Source organism: Falco biarmicus, chromosome 8 (assembly GCF_023638135.1).
Source record: "Falco biarmicus isolate bFalBia1 chromosome 8, bFalBia1.pri, whole genome shotgun sequence".
Taxonomy (NCBI): Eukaryota; Metazoa; Chordata; class Aves; order Falconiformes; family Falconidae; genus Falco; species Falco biarmicus.
Genome location: NC_079295.1, coordinates 30,121,769 through 30,145,147, shown reverse-complemented (window position 1 = coordinate 30,145,147; position 23,379 = coordinate 30,121,769). Strand labels below are relative to the sequence as shown.

At 40.0% G+C, this 23,379-nt stretch overlaps 1 protein-coding gene across 2 annotated transcripts in view; it reads right to left on the bottom strand.

Annotated features, from left to right (window-relative positions):
* PTPN4 (protein tyrosine phosphatase non-receptor type 4) overlaps window positions 1-22,535 on the bottom strand; it is a 118,387-nt gene extending 95,852 nt beyond the window's left edge. The window contains exon 1 of one of the 2 annotated variants that reach the window (XM_056349045.1): window positions 21,720-22,535. The gene's annotated coding sequence lies outside the window, so the exon portion shown is untranslated. Of the gene's footprint in view, window positions 1-18,238; window positions 18,409-21,719 lie in introns of those variants that run through there. The other variant, XM_056349046.1, reaches the window with a different exon arrangement.
* Between the last annotated feature and the right edge of the window lie 844 nt (window positions 22,536-23,379).

Below are 23,379 nucleotides of genomic sequence, written 5' to 3'. Positions count from 1 at the left end.
AAGTCAATAATCAGGATTATGATAGCCAGAAAGAAGGCAAGGACAACACAATGAACTATAGCTCATATGACTGACCAGAGGGTAATTAATATCATTCCTTTCTGAAAGGATGTGCACAGCTGGATATCGCAATGGTGTGTATCACACTGTTAAACAATGCCACTTTTTCTGTTACTTTTTTTCCAAGTAAATAAAGGAATAGAGGGAACATAATTTATATGGAATTTTTAAGAACAACAAAAATATATTTTTAGGTTGGCTGAAAAATTTTGAGACTAAAGTGTACACAGGTAACCATTGCACACAGGTTTGGATTGAGCCAGAACACCTTTTTACCCAGCACTATTGGAGTACACAGAACTGGATTCAGATGTGAATTCATATTCTTTATGGGTTTTAACCTAGACTCATATTTGAAAATCCCCAGCTTTGCAGGTAACAAATTCAGATGTATGTTTCACCATTTCAGAATCACTTCAATATCTGTAGGGTAAAACAAACCATCATTATCACCTCCAAAGAAAAACCAAACCACAAACACTTTTGTGCTGCAATTAATCACTTGACTGCACACTAATGGAAGTGCATCTCTGTAGACCTAGGAGAAAGGTGGGATTAATCAGTGCATTTGTTTACAGACAAAAAGCATCTTGTGATTTCAGGGACATGGAAAACAAAATTATTTGTTGTGAAGGTATCTGGTCCCTGCTGGAGAGACACTATGAAAGCAGATAAGGTTGTATTACATCATCTTTGTTGCTAATGATTCTACCAAAATAGCTCAAGTCTTTAAAATGTCATACTAAACAGTTACCACGTGCTGCCTTAGAAAACCACTGACTTAAATAATTCTTTTGAAACTTAGAAGTATCCAACTCCAGCAGCTTATCAGTCTAAACCTTATCATAATTTTTTAACAGGTATCTCCAAATGATGGTACAGGTTTGACTAATGATGCCCACCCAAATGATTTAAATATGAGGTTTTCAACATGTCCTGAGGATGACAGGTTCCACCTCCTGCGCACACTAAGAAATGGTGGTTTCTACTGATTTGGTTATTGATCACTTATTGTAAGACAGATGAACAAGCAGTTTTGGAAAATATGTTGAACAGTTAAGGGGGAGAGGGAGAGAGATTAAGAAAGAAAAGCAGCAGAGATCGGGATTTCCAGAAGTAGGATGTGATCACATCAGAGATAATTAGACTTTACTCTGATGAACTCTTTATTTTGACATAACCTGGCACCGCCAGCTAACACAGCATTCCTGACCCACTCCTGAGTCTGGCCACTCCTTTCCAGCCTTGCATCATCCTCTCCCTACTGCTGACATAGCCATTTGTACAGCCATATGGTAAACCAGAGTAGGGAATTAAGCAGCAACACAATTTTGGCAAAATTATTTGTCAGTCAGACCAATTCCCCAATATGGTTCACTGTGCAGCAGCACAAGCACTACAGCAGCACAAGGAGGACCACAGGTGGCCACGAAGGAGGGAAGCTGCTTCTTTCATGCTCAAATCAAGGAAAACTGAGTAAAGGTATTAGCATCCAGCCAAGTGAAGATCATTCATTCTGGCAAAAGCAATTTCAAGAGAAGAATAAGAGTGAAAAATTGTGAGAAGGTGGGGGGAAATGTAAAGAGAAATTAAAAACTGAAGGTTTAGATTGTTTACTTACTGATTTTGAGGCAGGACACAACCAGGTAAAATGCAGGGATAGCTAGTCATTGATGGGATGGAATTTATTTTTTTAAAAAATGATGAAACTAAAGGAGGCTCTTCTTGGGAACAAAAAAAATCTAAGGAAGCCACCAAATTAAAAAGGGATGATGAATGATGATAAATGGAATGGAAGGAGATAAAGATGACAAAATAGACAGTCATTCACCAGAGACCAGAAATTCCAGGTACCATCCACCACTTCAACACCTATTTATGGACTTTCAGAAAATAAGTATGAATTTATTAAAAAATAAACCATACATCAAACCTAAGTTAATTTCCACATGTCAGTGCTGAAATAAATGGCATTCTTTTGTTTCTCCATATCATCTTCTGTATATACCTGAAACTGTTGCATCATTTATCTACTTATCTGCCACTGACCCCCCTTAAAATCTCCTGCATTATTTAGGTCCCTTTCACTACAGAATACACAAGGACTTGCATACAATACAGCAAACAATGACAATGAAGAATAGTTGGGAAGAAACAAGTGGCATGTGATTTGTTTTGTGGTGTCTGAATCATTAATTTGTATTTTGTTTCAGGAGGTGCCAGGGGGAAGATTAAGACTATAGTGTTAACACAGACAATTCTGGAAAGGTCAGGTTTCCCAAAACATTATGAAAATTCAGTGATAAAACAGAGCCAAAGACATAATATGAAAGAGGTGATGGAGACTGACAGAAAACTGTTCTAAAAGGCTCCCTATACTGTTTCATCTGAAGGTGGTACAGTGTCTGGCATATCAAAGAAAACAGAATGGTAGTTATCAATGCACACATCAGAGAAAGTTTATTAAAGCTGTATTTAACTACAAAAAGGCTGTAACAACAGAACACAGACACTCAAGTGCCAAGGCTGACCTAACCCCCTTTTTTTTGCTTGTGCTTTACAGAGGCCTTCAGGAGTCAAGGTGGTTTAATACAATCCGTAATGAGCAGCAAGACTCATCATACTGTGTCTGTACTGGTAAAAGACTTGCACAGAATCTGGTATTTGCTGCACTTTCTCACTTCAAATTTATATACTCAGTAGGCGTACAAAAAAAATAATCTCCTTTTATCCAAGGATCTCAAAGAGTTTTACTGGGAAAAAATATTTCTCATTTATAAAGGAGTAGAACGAGATGCAGAAAACTGAGTAATTTGCCTGTCATTACACAGTGAGTCAGTGGCAGCAGCCCACACTGGTCATACATCTCTTGCTGTTCTTATCAGGTACTGGCATTAGAATAAGGACTTTTATAATAGTTACATGCCATATGTATTAACAACATGATCCTCACAATTTCAAATTTGTGCTTGTTCTTTCTTTTGCTATGAAAATGAACACTAAAGCTTATACAATGCTCTCTATTTAAAAGATAACACACTAGTGCCTTCCTTTTTCAGTCCAGTACTTCATTGCCTGAAAGACACCAAAGATGCTTTTGAGTTTACCATGAACATTTAAAAATAGTTACATCTTCTACAGAAAAAAAAAAAAAAAAAATAGATCGGTACCTACATGTTAAAATGAAACAAAACTAGGAAACTGATTTATAACCAATCCATATGTGGCTACAGCAAGGGAAGGTTCACTGTATACAGGACCTGTGTTTTACACTTCTTCATGTTATTGTCGGAATTACTGAGTTCTGGATCTTTAATCTGATCAAACACGGCACTCGGGTCTCATCTCCAGCACGTTCTGTGTCAGTCCTTTTGACACAGAATTTTTCTCCCCGTGGTACTGAAAGTGACTAGTGCATGGAGGGGGAGGGGGAAATGATGACAACTACAAATGGACAAGGAGTAGCAATACACAAACAAAAGATAAATTGTTAGAAAAAGGTTAATTTATACAACTAAAAAAAAATTTCCCCTATTAAGAAGCAATCCTTAAATCCCACAGAACTTGGCATAAAGTCTATAATCGCTTTAGCATATCATCTTTGGCCCACAATAACACAAAGCAGCTCAGGAAAGACTGGATTTTATCTTCATCAATGACTTTGGCAGACCTTCCAGAAAGACAGACTTTCCTGTTGCAATTGGTACTGAGACACTTTTCTACAATTAGTCCCTCTAACAGAAACCATCACTTAATTTTCTTACCGTGTGCTCCCTTTTACTATTTGCCAGAATACTGCTGGAGTCTAGACTTTTAATTCACTATCATTTTTTTCTCATCCTGCAGACTTCCAAGTCCAAATAGATAAACATATTGAAAATAATTATTGCCACTTTTGCCAATAAAAGACAAAGTATGGTATTCTGATGTATGAAAATAAAAGAGAGATTAAAGATGTTGTGCTACGAAGAGTTTCATGCCAGTGCATCTAACATAATTGGTATAAAACTTTCAGCTCGGGCAATAGGGGGTGGGGTAGGCAAAGCCAAGTGGATTATGAAGCCGCTTGATGATACATCTTCTCCTACCTGAAAATACCATATAGCTGGTACAGGGATGGACTCCAAAGACCTGTACTGATGCCCCGTTGTGGGTAAAGCAGAAAAGGAGCAGAAGGAAGAGATAAAGCAGGATTTACTTGCTTCTCCCCTTCCAAACTTGTGTCATTATCAGCTGTTTCTAACAGTTATTTGAATGCAGCATCCATAAATCTTGACCTCTCCATGCAATTGCTTCCGCTGCATCATGCTACTAAAAACCCGATCAGCCAACATCAGCAACGACCACCCACCTCTATCACACCCTGGCTATAGCAGGAGATGACAAGAAGTACTGAGATGGTGGCACTGGAATTAGAAAGGCAAGGGCAATAAAATGGGTGAAACAATCTGCCTCTAGGAACTGCTGCAGGCTCCCTACAGGTTTGGGGAGCTGCATCACCTATACACATGTTCTTCAGTTTCTCTTCTCAACAATAAGGGCCAAACTGCTTGTAAGTGAAAGACTTAACCTATTAATATTACTATTCAGAAAGCTTCTGATGTATTTAAGATGTCAGTGAACAGTCACATTCTGCTGAAAAGGCAAAGTATTAATAACATAGAATAATCCCATTAAAAACATTATTAAGAAACCACATAACCATAAAGAACCTTGCTTCAGAGGGTTTACAGTGCTCAAAGGATGTATTACTGCTGTAGACAACAAGACTACTTTAGGGGATATAGGCTTAACTACGTATAGCTGAGTTAACATCTACTGGAAAATGACCACACCAGGCATCAGTGTAGGCCTTGGAACAGTAATTGCTACAGAAGGAAAATATTTATACACAGTAGCCAATGTTTAATTGGGCATAGGGAAAGGAGTATTGAGATCGCTATATATTTTTAGCTGCACACATCCATTAGCTTAGCTTTAGGTTAAAAGTTGTGAGATGCCTTTCAGATGGCAAATGAACTCTTCAAAAATATTTGACTGATCTAGAAACTTATGTTTTCCTTTAAAACAAATGTACGTATTGATATTGAAATAAAACTTTACATTTACTTTTCAGAACTGCTGTAAGTGCTTAGGAGCCCAAGTCACGTAAACTATCACATGAAATATATTCACTTCTTAACTGTTCTAATTTTGTTCCACACATACTGATATTTTGTTCTTCCATGTATTTTGATAGTTAAGATGTTTAAGATACATAAAAGACTGCAAAATTTTTTTCTTTGAGAAAAAAAGAATAGGCAGATGCATCCCCAGAAGCTCAAGACAAATCACGTTATATGTTCAGGTTTTGATCCAGGTCACTAAAAATCTAACACACCTTTTTCTTTCACTCTTTTCTTCTTTCCTTCTCTAACGTAATTCAAACCAGCACCCATTTATTCAACAGTAAGGCTGCCTGCCTTTCACTTCAGAAGAGAATTCAACCAAAAGTCAGTTAGACACTCAACAGGGAATAAGAATGTCCACAAGAACAGGTTTGAAATAATGACTTTACTTGTTAGCAGAATTTTATTTTACAAGAAATTCCAATATAGGTAAGTCCTGTACATTTTTTGTATTGTAATAGATATGATCCAAGTAAGCTCAGATGAGACTAAACAAGCAGAAACAGGAATCCTAAAGGAAAGGCAATTCAACATTTAACTAAAATAGGAAACTGGCTGCTCATGGCTTGGATGCGTGTACTGTTTGCTGAGTAAAAAACTGGCTGGACAGACGAGCCTAAGGAGTGGTGGCAAATGTAGTTACATCGAGCAAGCAGCTGGTCACAAGTGGTATTGCCCAGGTCTCAGTGTTGGGGACAGTCCTGGTTAAGGTCTTTACTGACAATCAAGTGCACCCTCAGTAAGTTTGCATACAACATCAAGCTGGGTGGGACTGTTAACCTGCTTAAACATAGGAAGGCTCTGCAGAGGGATAAGGACCAATGGGCCAAAGCCAACTGTATGAGGTTCAGCAAGGCTGAGTGCTGGGTCCTGTGCTTGAGTCACAATAACCCCGTGTAGTGTTACGGGCTTGGGGCAGAGTGGCTGGAAAGCTGCCTGGAGGAAAAGCACCTGGGGGTGTTGGTTGACAGGCTGAATAAGAGCCAGCAGTGTGCCCAGGTGGCCAAGGCAGCAACAGCATCCTGGCTTGTATCCGAAACAGTGTGGGCAGCAGGACCAGGGAGGTGATCATCCTCCTGTGCTCGGCACTGGTGAGGCCCCACCTTGAATCCTGTGTTCAATTTTGGGCTCCCACAACCAGAGAGACACGGAGGTGCTGGAGCATGACCAGAGACAGGCAACGAAGCTGGTGAAGGGTCTACAACACAAGCCTTATGAGGAGCAGCTGAGGGAACCAGGATTTAGGCTGGAAAAAAGCAAGCTCCAGGGGGACCTTATCACTCTCTCCAACTACCTGAAAGGAACTTGTAGCGAGGTGGGGGGATGTCTTTTCTCCCAAGTAACAAGCAACAAGCAACAGGACAAGAAGAAATGGCCTGAAGTTGTGCCAGGAGAGGTTTAAATTGGATATTAGGAGAAATTTCTTCACTGAAAGGGTGTCAAACATTAGAACAGGCTGCCCAGGGAAGTGGTTGAGTCACCATCCCACTAGGTATTTAACAGATGTGTAGATGTGGCACTTAGGGACATAGTTTAGTGGTGGACTTGGTAGTACTAGGTTAATTGTTGGATTCAAATTGGAAAAGACATTTAAGATCATAAATGATTCTATGATTCCATAAAATGCACAATACTTTATGAGAAATCCTGTTGGTATACACAACATATAGACATACAAACCATCAAAAGCATTCCAAACATCCTTAAGGTTTGTTACACATATGATCAGCTCACCTTGGCACGCTGTTGGCACTGAAAAAAATGTTTAAGACAGCCAGACCAGTCCACAGAGTAGATATATTAATGCCTTTAAAGGTCATTATCTAGCCCTTACAATTATTAAAATTACATAAATTGCTCAGAAACAAATAAAAGTCTTTTTTTAATGTTTGGAAAAAAATAGGAAGGGGAAAAACCCAAACATAACAGACTGGTAATCTTACTGCAAAGCTGTAACTCTGAAGTAGGACACAAATGTTGAGTGTGCTGTAATTAGTTGTAGAGCCACACTAGGGCCATCTGACAGTAGGATCCAGATGTTCCTGTTGATCAGCCTTTTGTCTGTCCTAATAGGGCACTGAGTAGCAGCATTCTTTTTCAGAGAAAGGGGGACAGAACTAGAATTTCTTTTATGACCTCAGCTGGTTTCAGACGCCTGAAGTAAAAGGCCATTTTTTCAATTTGTTGCCATAAGCTTTGTAAATCAGGGTATCTACCCATACTATAGATTACTACTAAAACTAAGTTTCTAATACTTATATTAAAATTGTGAATGCTTCTTATGAATTGCAATCTAATTTATGTAATTCCTTCAAAAAACTAAGATATTGCAAAACTCTAGAAGAATGCTTTTGGTTTCCAGGTGTATTTTCATACAAAAAGTAAAGGAGGGCTGTAAAACAATTGTGCAAGGGAAACTATCTAAACTTTAAAAAGATTGATATATTTCTTAGAAAATTGTTTTTCCAAATACATTTTTAAAACCACACTACCTTCTACAGACACTATTGAATTCGACCCTACTTTACCTTGAGAAATTTACAAAAAATCATGTAAAAATTCTGCATTGATTTTTTTTCTCTAACGTATTGGCAGTCACTCCTAGTTGGTGCTGTGGGTGAAACTTAAGATATGCTATCCCCAATTCTCTTCTGCTGTCTAAGCCAGTAATAAAAATCATTAGCCAATGTAGACCGGGTGCAAAAGCTGTTAGGTACATTCTTCTCTGTCAGTGAATCACTGATAACTATTCAGTGGGTTAGCCTTGCTCATGCTTCATATTGGGAACTCTTACATTACTATCAGCATTCCCAAATTCCCCTCGTACTTATCAGTTCATGATTCCTAAAACCAAATAAATGTCTTCATGCCTTAAATACTTGATTTCCTATTATTAAATTGTATGGATTTTTGTTTTTAGTACTCAAATCTATGTGATTATCTTACTTTCCTTAGAGGATAAGCCAGTCCTCTGAAATACTAAAAGAAAAATTGTGAACTCTGTGTTATCCACAGCTTTTAATAAAAAGACATAATTTTTTCACCAAGGTTATTAATGAATGTAATGGAACAAGATTAATTTCAAGACTGATTCTTGAAGAGCATGACTAATAATGTCTCTCCATCCTTTTAGTTGCTCTTATGGTACAGCCATTTGCAGTCTTCTCTTTGGTCAGCTTCCTCTACTTCTTGGTAGTTTTCATAAGATCTCATGGACATTGTAGCCAGTTACTGAGATTTTAGATAAGATCTACTTCATTCCCAGTAACACAAGTGGAAATAGAGGAGACAAACCAACCAACCAACCAAGACTTTCTTAAATTGTCGTTACTGTCTTCAGAACCTACAAACAACACTTATTCTTAAAAATATAGTTACAAAACTATTTTCTGAAAACATATATTTCTTTTGTAAGTTTGGACAATTTTTATTCTCTCTCAAGCAGGCATTTTGCATTGCAAAAATACAGAAATTGTATACAATGTGGTTATAGACCAATTCTGCAGAAGAGGATCTTAGAAGGTAAGTGGGAAGGAAAGGAAATATTTTTAGTAGGTCACAAGATACAAACATAAACCAACTATGCTGTTGTAGAGAGGGAATGAGGGAATTCCACATATGAGGATGCTTAGTCAGGCACACAGCCCACAGTGTGTGGGGTCCTCTCTCATGCTGTTCAATATTGCAAAAGTTCAAATGGATTAATTTTTAAGATTCCAGAAAAAGACATAGATCAATTAAAAAAAATTAAAGAGACTGTTCCAGTACCAAACAGTACCAAAATGAAATACCTGAAAAAGCACAATAAAACTGAAAAAAATCAGATTTTTTCACCTAAGACTGCAAAAATTATATGTATTATATAATAAGCTTTCAAGTACTTCAAACCACAATTTTTTCCCAATATATAGCTGATGGAATGCTTACAAAGAAGCTTAAAATATAACACCAATTAGATATTAGATTTTTTTTTTAATGGTACAGAGGACAGCAACACTGTCAAAGACACACTGCCCAGGCAGCAGAAAAAAAGCATTTCTAGAAAAGGAACGATGAGTACAAAAAATAGAGTAAATAAAGTGGTCAGAGAAGAATTAAATCCAAATTTAGGACTATATTTTTGTCTCTGAGAAATTTCTAACCACTTGTTCTACAAACAGGGTATAAAGGAGCCTCAACCAGTTTGAAAACAATGTTCAATAAAGGGATTACATGATAGGGTGGAGCTACAAAACAATGTCCTGTATCAAGCAATAAAGTCTTTGTTGCTCCATACCAATAATATATTTTAATACCTCTGTGCTTGTTTTTTTGGCAACTACTTGCAAGAGCTGGGAAGACTGCTTCTTTCCCAGTCTTCCCCATCTCTCTTATCTGTTTCTTTTCTCTTCTGTTTCTCCTTCTGGCATTCAAAACAAATTACCCATTTTTCCCCTTTCCACTGATACATTTGGGATTGGCTATGTAAGAGCAGCAGTGCAAGAGGGGATGGATAATACTGGCAGCGGTTTCAAGAGAAACTTGAGGTGTCTGGTTTGTCTTGTTTACTGCCATAAGCTGGGTTTCATAAAGAAGCAGCAGACCCACAAACCTAGAAATACAGAGGAAAGTTTGCTCTTGGACAAATCCAAAAAGCCTTTTTTGCCCCTCAACAGAACCACAAGAACAGAGGAAAGGCTAGCGTGTATTTCAGGAAGAAAACCATGTTTAATAAACTTCAGACATTAGGCTTACAAATTGTGCCAGCAACATTAAAAGAAGCTTCATGTTGCAGTGACAAAAGTAAGATAGGTTTTGGTGTAGCTATCAGTCAGTTGAAATGCAGACATTAGCATACTAACTTTGTGGATGCTTGAATGACATTAAGTGTCAAGATGAAAGCAGCTGACTCAAATGCAATCTGAATTAGACAGAAGTGGTAAAAGGAAATGGGGAAGAACTCTGAGGAACCAACAGAAAGTCTGACTTCACTTCCTTTATCATTCCTTTTTAAGATAACACCATGAGGGCACTCAAATCCTAAATGCATGTAATTCCAAGTGACAACAACACTGAATGCTAATGGAACTGCAGTTACGACATTGTGTTACTAATCTTGCTCCTCACCATGCTCTACCTTGCCTCTCTTCCCCTCATGACCACTAAAAACTTCCTCAAGGTACAATATAAGTTTCACCTGTGTAGTCTTTCCACTTCAAAGTTAGCACAGGGAAGAACAAGAGACAGGCCATGCTTCCCCCACCTCTCCACCTAGCTGAAATGTTTCTCAAGTACCAAAACACACATCCACCACCAGCACCTGCTCATGCAAACAAAGTAGATGGGCATGGGACTGCTGGTTTGCATCGAGGTAATTGGAGGGGTGGGTGGCAAGTCTTAGCACCAGTTCACAAGATGAAATTTCACCAAGCAGTTCCTACCACCCCCTCATCCTCCTCATGCAGAACCAGACTGGCTGGTAAACAGGAATTAGGAGATTGGGAGGGTGCAGGAAGGCTATTATCGCCATCTAAAAGCCCCTACAGTAACTGTTAACCTGACTTTGTTTTCCAAACTACCAGCAACAGTGAAACCCAAAACATTAATGCAGAAAAATCCATTAATCTGTGAGTACCCTCCTGACAACCACAACAAAACTGTTTCCTTCTGGATGTGCTTTCCACCCAAGGTGTTAACACTGTTCTATTACCCGATGGAAACCGCACACAAGAGCTGCCCAAAAAAGCCACAGCGCTCAAGATGTCCATTTACAAGGCAACAAACACTACTGAACACTGAATGCTGTATTTCATGTCACATCATCTTTAGGCTGTTTCAAAAGAAAAGAAGCATCAGTTTCCTAAGGCTTCTAGTGTGCTCAAACAACGTCCTTTGAGACAATCTCACTTTCTATAACCCAGCTAAAAACTTCAGGATCAAAAGGGCTGTTACAGCTGACGTGGCCTGAGGTGTAATGCAAATACTAAAGCCTGGAAGTACTTCCAAGACAACCCTGTGCTATCACAGGGTGGTTACTTCTGTGGTTGTTATACTCAGGAAATTGCACATTCTGGGAGAATGGATATGCTTTACATTGTATGAGTTGAACAGACAAAAATTAACACAACTCCATTCTTTATAATTTCATTACAATACAGGAATAGGAGACTATGCTTAACATTTGGTTGACCTTTGAGGAGAAATCCACCAGTGAATATTTCACTGACAACCTTTGCACAGAGCTAAACATGCAGATTAATATCAATAGAGCTTCATAGAAAAGATAAAAATTACACTGTTTTGGAACGCCGAATGCAAATACATCATTTTCAAATGAAACTGTCAAACATCTTGTTGTGGTGGTAAAAACCAAATCACTATGCAAAATGATAATACAAGAAAAGTCAATTGTATGTTTCTAATAATAAATGCTCTTGTGGCTTTTGAAGTCACAAAAAACTCTTGGCTGAATTGAAGCATTGATTTCTGTAGTTATTTATGTGCAGTTCCTATTAGAATTCTATTGAATTCCTTGAATGGTGAATGGAAGTGCTTTTGAAAACACACACAAAAACTGTTAAACAAGGGACAAAATAAATGGAAAGCATAGCATTGCCAAACAAAGTTTCAAGAAGTCAACAGAACATTTCAACATTTTTTTTAAGTGCAAGCATGTACGATACTGGCAGAAATCATTAAGTCTAATACAAAAACAATATACAATATCCATTTCCATATCACTCCTGAAGAGGAAGTATGAACATTGGTATCTGCTTCTCAAATATTACTTCAAAAAAATCTTGCAATACTCTTCAAGTATGTTCTATAGTAAAACATGGATTTATTGTTACATGACTTTAAAATGTTATCACTCCATCCTTTTGTCCACTAAATACCAATGTGAAGATATTCTATTTAGCAAGTGTACAGATACACCTGACATGTACTACATATGTTAATTATATTATGGACACTAAACAGATATGCTTCTGAAAAGCTAATTCCCTACTGATTTTAGGCCTATACATAGTACAGTTATTAGGAATACATATATTATCAAACATGCTCTGCAAGTGCTGGAAGTGCATTGAAAGCTTGAGACCTGGGTCCCTAGGGCCCTCTTTCATGAGCATTCATTCATTTTTATGCCATCCTTAATACACTTTAAATCATTTGCAAGGCGACTGGATATCCCACTAACAGTGTAAGGAGATGAGTGTGTTAGGGGACAAGGAATACTACCTCACCTTCAGAATGTTAGGCCTTCAAAGCACAATTTGTTTTCTACTAATTGTACATAGCAAACTGGGCTTCTAGCCCATTTCCATGGTTTGGAAGCTACAACAAAAATAATGCCCATTTATTTTAGTAATAATTAGTTGACTTTTTTTTATTTTTACTTAGACATAAAGAATTATTATAAATGCAAAACCAATGGCCACTAGGAAAAGCATCTCTTCCTTTTCAGAGTTTTGCTTTAAAGTCTGATAATAGATTATGTTTTAATATTAAATGTTACAAAAATAAGGATATTTATACATTGCCAAAAGAAAAAAGTTTCACTGTGGCTTTTTTTGAGTACTACTTACAGTCATTTAAGCCTAGAAAGTAGATTTTTATAAAGTGGCTTTCTGTTTACAACAGAAAAATAATCAAAGTTTACCTTTAGAACTTCTGTATCAGCCTACCTTTATTTTCACTGAAGACCATATCTGTTTTCTTATAAACTTAAGATGGTAATGAACACTTTTAGAAAAAAATCTCATCACAGAGCACTCTCCTCTTTAATGACTTAAGTTGTCAGTAACCTATTCTGAAAAAAATTATTATAATAGTACTACTTGGTACACATAAAGATTCACATTTTCCATTTTTCCTATTTACTTTAACATAGTAATTCTGCTGAACTATGGCAACTACTTCAGTTTTGAGGAATCCAGTGCCAATCTGCAGTTATACATTTTTCTCCCCAACATGATAATGTGATTTTCTATCGCACATCACCCTCAAAGAAGGGACAGATCTCTAGTGATATAACACATCCCAGCTTATTGTACACAACTGATAGAGCACACAAAATTGTCACAGCCTACGAGGTACAGCAGAATGCAAGACATAATCAGAGTGAATATGAAAAACTTAAGTGGAAATGCCTTTTGCAGGTACCAGAGTAATTACAATCATTTCCCAGAATAGTTAGAATTAAACTGTTTCTCTGAAAGATACAGGAAAAAAACACCCGATAAAGAAGTAGATTGAAAAATGTTTGCATCAATGCAACTTAGAAACCAGAGATTTTACAAGCAGCTTTACTGGCAACATAATTTCTATTCAAAGGTGGCTAAATGTTAGCTGAAGTTTCAGATACTCATCAGGTTTCTCTTTCAAGCTGCTCTCTCACATATACTTCATTAGTATAATTCCTACAAAGCACTTTGTTTTCTCAGGACTGTGTATGTGTTTCAATGCCAAAAAAAGTTATCATCTACATCACCCTCATTCAGTGAGGGGTGCTTTTTATGAAAATCCTTCTGCAGAAAACATCTAGCATTAATGAACTGCACATATAGCTTTCCTGTAAAACGAAGGAGAACATATGTAATGGGGCAGGGGATGCAGGGGGAACACAGCACCAGGATCATAAAAAGGAGGCAATGCTTCTGCTGGTAACTACAACTCAGTCTTTTAATTGCTTACTTCAGCTTTATTAAATAGCTTACAGCTACCTAGAGAATTTCTAATCTTTCATTTAATTAATCTCAAGAATGAAGTTCTCCTATAGGAATTTCCTCTTAGAGGACTTTTTGTCAGATGTAAATTTGCAGTCTATTTCCTAGCCTTCTGCAGAAGAATTCTGTTCTCAGTGTAACTGTATATATCCTGAATGGTTACTCATGCCTCATTTTCTTATTATATCTCTCAGCCTTTTAAGTTGCACATTTTTAAAAGCAGAGATATCTTAATATATTTATTACATCTATTATTCAATTTGACAAAATTTAGTTAACAACTGTGAATTTGAAAATAACCCAGTTTTTGCAAGCACAGGGACTATGAAAAGTAAAAAATTACTTTACAAAAAGAACCCAGAGAGCATCCACTGCATTCTGCCGCGCCCCAGACACACACTCACACCAAGCCACTTCCCCCCGTGGATCTAAAAGCTGTAGAACAAAGGACTCAAATCTATACTATCTGCTAAAGGAAAAGACACTATCACCAGTGCCTTAAGTCTCTAAAGTAATAGCAAATGCATTCAGTGAAGATGCAAAAAAATTTTAAGCAGATCACACTACGCAGGAAAGCAAAGCAAAAAATAAATTTCCCTGACAGAGATCTCCAAAATGAAATTATTTCCTTAGTAGTCCCAAATATAAATACTAAAAGGTTCAAAAAGTTCAAGCCACTTCCAAACGGAGTTTTTTATGACTTGTATTGGTGTATTTTATCACAAAATGGTGTATTTTATCATAAAACCAAGATAGAAGCAAAATATTCATTAATGAAGGGTTACAAGAGTTTGGAAAAGTATAAAAACTCTTACTACCGCTAACATTCTATCCCTCCTTACCCAACTGTACACATAGTGAACCTGAGAAGAGATGGTAGAAGCACAACTAGAAGCAACTGTATTAGCAACTGCAACATCTAAATCAGTAGTCTAATTCAAGCTCACAAAAAACATGTAAGCCAAAATTATTCAAATTATTTAGAGGCATGACCCCATAATATAGATCTTTTTGTTCCTTTGTAATACCACTTCTGTATTTCAGTTTCCCCCTCCTGTGGTTGTGTACACCAGTTATGAAGCAGAAGCTTCCCACAAGGTCATGTGACTTGCTGATATTAAACAAAACCCAAACCAAACATATTCACCTTTCCTTTTTAATTATGTTTTCCAGAACCTTATCCGTTTTATCACTGCAGGGCAGCTGTCCTTTTCCTCTTTCCCCTGTTCTCCCTCCAGACTTAGACTAAGGTGACACATCCCTTCAGTTTCAGAGGCAGCAACATTTTAATCTTTCAAACCCCTTTTTCATAACCATTAGACCTGGAAAGGTCCTTTCAAAGATTAGGTTTGAAGAGATCAGCTCCACAGAAAGCAAGTGCATTCAGATGAGCTAACAGGATGCAGTAGTCAACACATATGCCTTAAAACATAGTAAGTGGGGAATTCCTTGCAGATTAGGATTCCCGAGACTCACCCATAGCCTCGTTTGCACTCAAGTACTAAAAACAGACTATGGCATCAATCATAACAGCAGCTTGCCTCCTGAAAAAAGCCAAGAACCTCTTCCAAGGGAAGTCTTAATAGCAGCTCACAGTTTGGAGGTTACAGGCCACAGTGATTTAGAATGCAAAGTTATGTACAGTTTTATTTTTAAGAAGTCAAACAAATTGATACATGTCCCTTCTCCTGTACTGTATCTTTTCTAAAAAAGGGGCACTATATAAACTCAGTAAAACATTTTAAGTACTGAGACTATATGCAGTTTAGAGACACAATAAAAAGCTGGCATACGCAGTGCACATGCACAATCCACATGGGAAAAAACAACTTACTATGCAACATATCACTGATCATCAGCACTGGTCATCTTTAACCCTATTCACACATCAGAAGACAAAAATACATCTCACTACTTTTTCAGATGACACTAAAAGCTTGTTCCAAGTATCAAAACAGACAAATACAAAGCCACACATGTCAGTTTTAACTCTCTCTAAAGCCAATTCTTCACGGAAAGACTTCAGGTTTTTTCCCCCATTTCTGAATTCACTGACAAGGTTAGGGGTGGGAGGAATATCAAACCAACCCACAACTTTACCATGTGATTTTCCTCCTATTTGGTTTGTTTGTTTTGTTTTAAGCAAAGGTATTGAATCACAGTTCTAAGTTCTGGGAAGTTTGGATTATCTTTTTTTCAAAACAGTTATGATAAGAACTTTAAGTTACAATGAACATGCTTCTCAACTTACAACTATTTGACATGGCTTAGGAAAATACAAGGCAAAGCATCATCAAGAAATTATTTGTTCATCCAGATAAAACTGTTCTAACCTGGGAGTTCAGACAGCATTAATGGCAGTAACTGCTCTTCCACTGACTGGCATATTTCTATGTGCTCTTAATGAAAAGGAGGTAATTTCTCTACCTACAGGACACAGGAATTAACAACATATGTATTTTTATTCACTGCATCTCTATTGGCACTGACAAGATGGAGCACAAGTTTCTAGTATGTCACATTTCAGTCCATTCTTTAAAAAACACAGCCTTTCCACATATCAAATCCACTTGCTTGACTCCCTTGCAAATACCACCTTCCACCAAAAAACAGAGGAATCTTCCTTGCTAAACTTCTTCCAAGACAAACTATGTTGGCATATCTCTGAGACAAAGGAGCCACAGCAGGCTCTTACCTTTTACCAGCCGCAGCTTTGATTTACATGGAGAGCTATCCGCTGCAGATACAATTCCAATTTCTGGTTTTAAACCTGACCAATGCCATTAAAAAAAAAACCAATCAAACAAAAAAAAACCACTGGAAAAATGATAAGACTTATCTAAGAATAATTTTCTCATCTGAGAAAACATTTTTTTATGTAACTTCCATTGCGCTCAATAGACAGTTTCAGTGCAGTACTGATAGAAACAAGAAACAAATCTCTCTCTTGCAACAGTCACAGAACATTGTTTAGGTTTAGTCGGTGCTTTGTTTACTTAGTTTTCTGTAGGGCAAAGAGATGTTGATACACAAATGCAACAAAGTTGCCAAAGCTAAAGTACAGTCAAGTGTCTTAAAAGTCAATATCCTATTAGATACAAAGTAAGTGAGGTTCATTTGTTTAACCCAAACACAGTTAACAACATAAACCAAATCAATTTACATTGTTACTTCTAACACACACAAGAAAGTTTACACTTAAATGATTTCTTTTTAATTTGATTATGAAAACTACCAAACGAAAGTTACATGCAACTAAGGTGTCCAGAGTGGAACATCATCCCCAGAAAAGCACCATTAGAATATGTTTTTCAGTATTCAATACCAAATATTTAGTGATTTTTATTTAAAGTATAAATCCTGTGTTGATAAGGGAACTGAATATATCTTACTTCAATCTGATCTATGCCATTCTAATAAAAAAGATCCAAGTATGGAAATGTTAAACTCTGGCAGCACTATGTTGTATTTTCATTTGAAGATTTGGGCTTTTGGTCATGCAGAATAATTCAGTCATTACTCTCTCAGCTAGTTACCCTGCAGAAGGTAAGGAACAGACAGGCAATATAGGAACACATGTGCCATAGGAAGTAGATTACCAATTTTTTTCCTCTTAAATCTTATAGATGGCCTGAAAATCTTAAAGTGGCAACTGCACTTCATTCCCCAATCAGCAAAAATATTTCCCAGAACATTCTTCATTACAGATCATAAGTACTCATAATTAAAAGACTGTTGATTTTTAAATGGATATTAGCCATTTCCCCCTTCCTCATGTATCTGTAGAGACGGCGGTATCTCATAAACCACACAAATGGAATTGCATTTATCATCCAACAGTTGCCTTATAACTTGTCCAAGAAGTAATTGCAGTGTGAGACAAAGATGTGTGCCAAGAGAGGCCTAATTGCATCACCTTACAAAGTCTTTTTTCAAAGTGCATAAGCTGAGAAAGGAGAAGCTGCTTCAATTCTCACATCTCAAAACAAAAATTCATCTAGTTATGCTCGTCTGGTCTACCTAAGTACATGACTACCAGCTGTGATATTCCATAGCATGTGCTGGGACACTGTACATACAATCAGCAGACTTCAGTACGCTGTAACACTGATCACCATAAAAAGACCGTATTCTTGTAACCTATAACTAGACATCTGATCCTGGTATATCAACACATCAGTAAAACTTCTGTGAACACATTAACCACTGTAAACTTGAATTTATTTTTTAAGTGACACATAACAATAGTTTTCTAATAATTCTGAAAATTTCCAAGATAAAATGGAGATTTTGAATACATACCTGCAGATATGTAATTCTATGACATATCAGGGAAAACTTCCAGAAAATTGCAAAATTTTAGAAATTAAAGGCTTTCAGAAGCCTACATAAAACTATTTTTCTCCTAATTCAGTGGATTACAAGTCCTCAAGGAAAAACAGCCTCTGTTACAAACAAGCATATATGAACAGCTGGCCCAGACAGCAAAGACCTGCTGTTGTATTACCAGGCCACTGTTCAGCTCTTTCAGTTTTGTCTCCTGCTTAGGCCATTCTCCCTTCCGCTTTTTTCTTCTTCCACCTTCACAGTTCCTTCTTTCCACTACAAACAATCTCATATTATATACACACAAAACATTTTTACAGTTGTTTAGGCTGGAGCACAATAAAACCCATGACAATTTTGTCTGGCCATTTTATGAAAAGTGACAGCACTAGGGTGAAAGTGTGGTATTTAAAAAAAAAAAAAGCACAGTCAACCATCTGCTGAAAGATTCTCTTTTGATCATTTTTATAATTGGTGAGAATGGAAGCAAGGTGACGCAAAAACAGGATGTAAAAGAATTACGATATACCAGAGAATCTAACCAATGGTAGTATGGAGACCTAAGAAGACAGTCCACAGAAATGTGCTATTTATCAATTTCAGAAAAATAACCTAACATTGACTTTAACAACAAAGTACACACATGCCTAGTATTTGTTTTAATTAATTTTGATTAGCTGAAAAATTAAAACAGGATTTTTAATCCACCATAATTTTCAGAAGACACTTAACCTGATCCATTTACCTTGTCCAAAGGTCTAAACTGCCATGAGCAAGACACTCTGCCTTTGTTTCCCAAGTACAGGTTTGTTTACAGAACTGAGTGAACTATCTTGAGTACTTTCCCCTGCAGTATACTCAAACTTGTAACTTTCACTCAGTTCTCCAAAACATGCTTGTACAGCACACATTTCATATGTGAGCATGAATCAATGCACAAAACTTCCATGTACATTCAACAAAACATTCACAAAATAAGCCACCAAGGATAAAAGACCCTAGCGAGATGGAACCCTCAAATACCAATCAGAACTGTTCAGCAGTGCTAAGTTACAATATGAAAGCAATTTCAAAAAAAACCCCTTTTTCACAAAATAGTCATGTCACACATTAGGCTGTTACTCTGGGCACCAACCCTGCAGCTCTTTGCACATGCGGAAGCCTGTATGATATGCCACACAAACACAAAGATTAACAACAATACATTCACACACAGCAAATGCTCACAATAAACATCGATCTAGTGTCTATAGAATGAATGTTTGAGCTCCAGTTCCCACAGCAAGTTTTGTGTAGGTGAATCCCTCTGCCCAAACAGGGGTCATTGTGGGATCAGAGCCAAAATCATGTACCCTGGGTATTAACTTACCATATATTCCAAATATGCTAATGGCAATGACATGTAAATGGTATGAAATGAACTCTGTTCATTAACAAAGAGCTCATCCACCCCATAGAGCAATTAGCATTACTTCTAAGATTACAGGATTTTGCTTTTGTTCGTGTTTTACAAATGTAGCTGCTAAGAATAAATTAATTCTAGTCAATGAAAAACAGTATAGGCTTAACTTTCCTGCTGCTACAGTGTAAGTATACCCAACCCTGAAAGTATTTTTAGCAAGGGTGTACAATCAATACTGCTGTGTACAACCTAAATTAGACATCAGCAGGACAACAGAATTGTAGAGCATGGCAACAAACAATACATTTCATGGAAAATTATACTGAACAAAAAATAAACATCAAACTAAACCCTAAGTAGGTGAATCTGATTCCAAACAAACTTAACTGAAAACCTAAGGAAAAAATACCCATAGGTAAAATATTGATACATTCCTGCTTTTGAGGAAAATGCATTTGTACTTCAGTGTTTAATTGAACTTAAAAATCCCTACAAATAAAACCACAATCTAAAAATACACAAAAACTGTAATGACCACAAAATTATTAAAAAAAAAATAAATCAGTTACATTTCTGAGTTTATAAAGCATAAACGTGCCTAGGAAATGTATAGACACATATGTACATATTTGTAAGCTTATCACTCAGCATAATATTTTATCAACACGGTGCAAGCTAGAGTCATGCCAATATGCAAAACCAAGTTTTTAGGTCAGTGAAGCAAGAAATCCATTGTCAAGAAAATGGCATCCATAAAATTACAGTACTGAATATTTTATGTTTAGGCAATGAACCAGAAAACTTTCCTACAATATAGGTATCTAATAAGAAAATGTTTTTACCAGTTCTAATCTAACTCATTCTTGTATTCCTGCAATGCACATTTACGATGTGACAAGCTCATAAATGTCTGCATGTGTGTGAACACACCAGTGGCTCCCAAAATTACAGGGCAGTTATTTGCCGATAACAAGCAGACAAACATGTGCACTCACTAAACTCCCCTTACTATTCAACACCGAGTTTAGCTCAGGGCAAGAAAAATGCCCCATGGACGAGAAGATGTATGTGCATACTGTAGTCCAGCAATTATTCTTCAGCTGAGATCCATTAGCACTTCTGTGATACACAAATCACATAGATATTTCCTATCTCACAGTTAAAAAAAATTTAACACATTGGCCACATTGAAGTCCTGGAAGGGTGTAAAGTGGCAGCACGAAGTTCATTCAAGTATATTTTACATCTGAACGACACACATTCTTTGAATAGGCAAGCGGTACGAACATTTCACCTACACTGGCAGCTATCTAGTTTTAGCAACTCGCTCTTGGAGATTTTTTCAAAGGAAAAAGACGTTATTCCGCTTCCAGCTGGTGCTGCAACAGTATACACGAGTTAACCCATCACCAGGTACGCCGAAAGTCTCTGTCGCATATAGACACACGCGATTATACAAGCCTTCTGCTCGAGGGAGATGCTAAAAATGTACCAGAGGAATGCAACGACAGCACCCAAACCCATTTTCCCAGCCCATAACCAGGGCAACGTGCACGTGTGCCTAGAAAGCACAGGAACGCAAACTTTCACATGAAACACACTAGAAACAAACAAAAAAACAAATCCCTTTCAGCCGTTCAGCCGAGTTTACCACGTTTTACAGACCCCAAGCGCCCCCGACCTGCCCCCGCCGCTCGCTTCCCAAAGGCTGTTTACGAGCCCCCTCGGCGGGCCGGCCCCAAGCCCCCGAGCCCAGCCGGGTCCCCTTTCTTCCCGGGGGGGACAGGCGGGGCACCCACACACGCACCCCCCTCCACCAAAAGGGCGCTCGGCGGAGCCGCTCTCCGCCAGCGGCGACCTGTACGCGAAGTTGCGGCGAGGGGGAGCCGGGCTGAGGGGCAGCCGGGCTGAGGGGGAGCCCCGGCGCCTCGGCCCCCGCAGCCGGCAGGGGGGTGGGGTCACAGCACAGGAATGCGGCGCATAGCCCCCCGCCCCCCCCGGCCCTCTCCCCCCGTCCCCGGCACGGAGCCCCCGGCGCCCCGGCGGCCGCCTTACCTTCATAAAACAGCCACGTCCTTCCAGATGAAGCGGGGAGCGGGGACGGCGGAGGGAAGAGGCGCGGGGGCTGCGCTCGCCGCTGCCGCCCCGCGACCCCCCGCGCGCGCGCACACGGGCACGCGCCGCAGACGCTCGGGCACGCGCGCGCGCAGCACCGCACCCCCGCGCGCGGGAGCGGGCGCGCCGCTCGCCGCCTTCAGTTCCCCCGCAGCGACCGCCCGAGCCGCAGCCTCGGGAGCAGCGACAGCAGCCGCAGCAGCCGCCCCGCGCCCAGCCGCAGCGGCGGGGACCACATCGTACTGCGGCGGCTGGGCCGAGGGACCGGGAGGGGGAGGAGGGGGAAGAGCTGGGGGAGGAAGGGACGGGGAAGCCCGGGGGAGGAAGGCGGCGGACACCCCCCCCCTCCGGCCTCTCCTTCCCCCCTCTCCTCACAGCACCCGGCCGGAGGGGGCGGCGAGGCGGCAGCCGGGGCGCAGGCAGGCAGGCAGGCTAGCGCCGAGCAGCGCAGCGGCGGCCGCGCGAGCCGGGACTCTCCCTCACGGGGCACGGCGCCGCCTCACACGCACCGGCGGCCACCCTGTGCGCAGCCCCGGCCGGGAGGCGGAGGGGACCGGGGAGGGGAGAGGCCGAGGGGCTCTGCAGAGGCGCCCTCCCTGCTGGTGAGCGAGCGAGTGAGCGAGTGTCTGCGGGGGAGAAGGGGGAAGGAACAGCAGCCTCCTCCCCTCATAGCCGCCCTCCCGCCTCACACGGGCAGCGCTGGCAGCATAGCAACTAACATGGCAGCTGCGCAGTCACCCGGCGGCGGGAGGGTGGGACGGGAGCCAGCCCATGAAAACTCGCGAGAGTTGAAAGGGAAGCGGGCGGTGTGCTTTCCTTCTGATCGGCCCACCTGCTTGTCCGTTAAAAAGAGAAGGCAGAACTGAGAGTTTATTCTGCAGTCTGATTGGTTGGACCTACCGTCAAATGTAAGGGGGCGGTGTCCCACGGCGGTCTTTCAGCGTGGATTGGTTACCTGAGCTGTCATTCACGGCTGCAGCACCGTTCTGTGAGCTCATCCCTCGGCGGTGGCCGCTGCTTCCGTCGCTCTCCTCGCGCTCCGGGGAAGAGGTTCCTTGCCGGGGATATTACGGCTGTGGGAGCTATGGGCTGGTTTTCTGGCCTCTGCTCCCGCCACGGGACGTTAACCCGAAACGCTGCCGTCAGCACAGGCAGCCCCTTGAGCCTCCGGCGTGCCTGCGGGCAGCGAGGCCCCGGGGAAGCGAGGATTCCCCCTCTTCAGAAATGGCGCTGTTGAAAGACGAGGTGTAGCCGCAGCCTTCCCGATAATGTGTGCTGGTGCCCCTGACGTGGGTGGGGTGGGAGAGGTGATACCTCTCCGCACCTGCAGGTGCAGCCTGGGGACCCTCCTGTTTGGGGGGTGAGTGCCAGAGCCGCCCTCGGGGGTGGGCGCAGGGGTGCAGTGGGGCAGGGCTCCGGGCCTGGAGGGCTGGCAGGGACACAGCAGTGGAACGAGAAAGCAAAGCAGAGGGAAGCATTTAACAAGGCTGGTGAGGTACTGCTCACCTGAACAGTAACAATAATGTGCCTCGGTGACATGTAGCTAACTGGTGCCTCTGGATTTCATGGGGCTTGCAAGTTGTTTTGAGCGCAACTGCCA